We start from the raw sequence: 2,929 nt of genomic DNA, 5'->3' as shown, positions 1-2,929 counted from the left end.
TTACAGCGGAAAATCGANCTTTTTCAAGATAAAATTCATCAATTTTAAATGGCGATAAAATCGGAAGTAAACACCGTACAATAAACGTTAATATACCATTGGAAAGATCTCGTCGAGAGCTATCAAAATTGTTCTGGTCACATGATCACCAAAGGTCAAGGTCACGATATACGACCCTTTAAAGTATTCATATTTTTCAACCGGAAATAAATAAAAAGCAAAATCAAAATTCAAAAATCGGTTCTCAAATATTATTTAGCAATCGATAGTAGATACCATAGATATCAAATTTACACAAATTGGATTACACCCTGAGGCCCCATTTCGATTTATTGAAAATTACGCACAGTTACTATAGAAGAAAGTACAAAATTTTCAAATATTAAAAAGCGCAATTTTGATTGAAATATCTAGTGTTATATATCACTACAAAGGGCAGATGAACACTAGTAAGATTCAATACGAATTTTTGGTGTATGTTAATTAGGTCACGTGTCAGAGCTCTTTGAAGCTAAAAATCGTAAATTTCAATCGGCTATAAATCCGGAAGTAAACATTGCACAGCACAAATGAGTATATCATTGGATAGATATCATCAAGGGCAACAAATTTTGTTCAGGCCACAAGGTCACCAAAGGTCAAGGTCACGAAATAGGACCCTTTGAAATTTTGGACATTACCGAAAAATTTTAACCGGAATTAAAAGAAAAGCAAAATCGAAATTCAAAAATCGGCTTCCAAATTTCTTTTTGCAATCGATTGTGATATCCAGAAAAATCAAAATTATGAAAAGCGCTTTATACCCTGAGGCCCCATTTTGAATTTTACAAAAGTTTCACATATCAATATGGCGGCTACACTGTTACATCCGGGTCGGATTTTATGAATTGAAGTTTTTTGTATGACCATTTGTAACATATTGCAAAAAGAATATTTGAAATATCTTCAAAATTCCGGAAGTTGAATTTTATATTTTAGAAGTGAATATCGTCAAAACCGAAAGTGATATCGAAATTTCGAAAAATAGTTTTTGTTCGAAATAAAAATCTCTATCTCTATGTAAGTTTTAAGATTGATCAAAATAGAATTGTAGAAGTTAGAAAAAAGGTTAAAAAAAACTCTGAAATTGGAGCTAAAAAAGTCAGCGACAAAAGTCAAAATAGTCGATTTTTTCAATTGCTATCTTGTAGTCATTAGCGCGAAGTAATAAACAGTAAAGTTTGAGCAATATCAGATCAGTATTAAAGCTGATAAATGGAAAAAATCGAAAATGAGCCATTGGCCACTGCTCATTTCCGGTTGGTCAAAATGGTGCCAATTTACATTTAGCAAATAAAGGACCACTATTTTGACTAGCAAACAGTAACAGACAGTCTGTAGCATGTTCCCTTCTTAGAAAACAAGCGAAGGTGAAATTCGAAAAAAAAAAAAAAAAAAAATAGTCATTTGCAAAACAAAGCAGTGCGTTCGAAGAACGCTCTGCAACTAGATCCACAGGTTTCGCGAGGTTCTGATGCAGTGCGTAACAGTTTTGATTTTACGCTTAAAACTGTGCCGCAAAGTATCGTAACAGAAACATAATTTTCTATCATAATTAACTGGATATAGATCGCCCAAACGCAAAGCATATTCGACAGATCACTTCAACTCACATTGTATTCAACAACAGTTTAAGGGAGCAAACTACCTTTATCGTTTAGACCACAAAGAAAACTTACAAGAGGAAAACCGACTTTTTCAAGATAAAATTCATCAATTTCAAATGGCGATAAAATCGGAAGTAAACACCGTACAATAAACGATTATATACCATTGGAAAGATCACCCACTTGATAATATATAAAAAACAAAAGTAGGAATGGGCTTGTGTAACGATTTTGCCTCTATGTACTAAGCCGATATGAAAATGGCGCCCTCATTTGTCATTTGCCACCAATCTAAGATTATCATAGTTAAATCTTGAATGACATTTATGGATTCCCACACCACATGAACTAAACATGTTTCGTATGCATGTTTACATAAAGTTAGATCAGAAATGATCATTAATTTAATGGACTTCATCACTTTTTCTAGTGCATTCGTGAAAACCACCCATACCGCCATTTTGGTCGCTATGTTTACATAATGACGTCATAGCGAAAGTGGAAGTTCGATTTCTGTGCCGTTCTGTCTTCTTTTTATCTGTTTCTAATTCACAGAAAGTTAATCCCAAAAGTCCTATACACAGACCCACACTAAATAATGTTATCTATTCTAATTTCAATAAAAGAAAAGATTGGGATTAACCATCGGATTTACCCATGTCCTTGTAAAAGCCATTAAATCCGCTGAAATAAGAACAACAAAACGAACGCGCAATGTTTACCGTGACGTCCGCACTGACGTTATAAATAAAGGGCGCGTAATCCATGCTACGCTACGTAGAATACTCCTATTCGGAGTTCTGCAGTATCGTATCTTCTAGGATCAACCAGAAATGGTCTGACATGTTACGGAACCTCGACACCGCAAGATACCAGATTGATCCGAAGATACCAAACCAAACCATCCATGTGTAGCCATCTGCAAAGTGGCAACCAGACTCCGGACCAACAACGTACTACGAAAACCATCAGTTCAACGCCATTAAATGTCGCTGCGGCCACGTTGCCACAAGGTCGCATGTCCTCATTCAATGCACTGAACTGAAACCCGCTCGTAAGCCACTGCTAGAGTACCTGGAAACCAACTGCATACCACTCACCATACAGAATGTTTTGGCTCCACCCACGGACCACTGGTATACGATAATGGAACTAGTCTTCCATTTTATAACTAAATCTGTCTTGAACAGATAGGCTAAGTTTTTAAACTCAAAGTTTCTTAACACTTTTTACTTTTTAATTATATCCAATCAATTTAACAAGTTTCATTGCAGAAACATTAG

This window comes from Lottia gigantea, assembly GCF_000327385.1.
Source record: "Lottia gigantea unplaced genomic scaffold LOTGIsca_13, whole genome shotgun sequence".
Taxonomy (NCBI): Eukaryota; Metazoa; Mollusca; class Gastropoda; family Lottiidae; genus Lottia; species Lottia gigantea.
Note: the sequence above shows the minus strand (reverse complement) of the source record.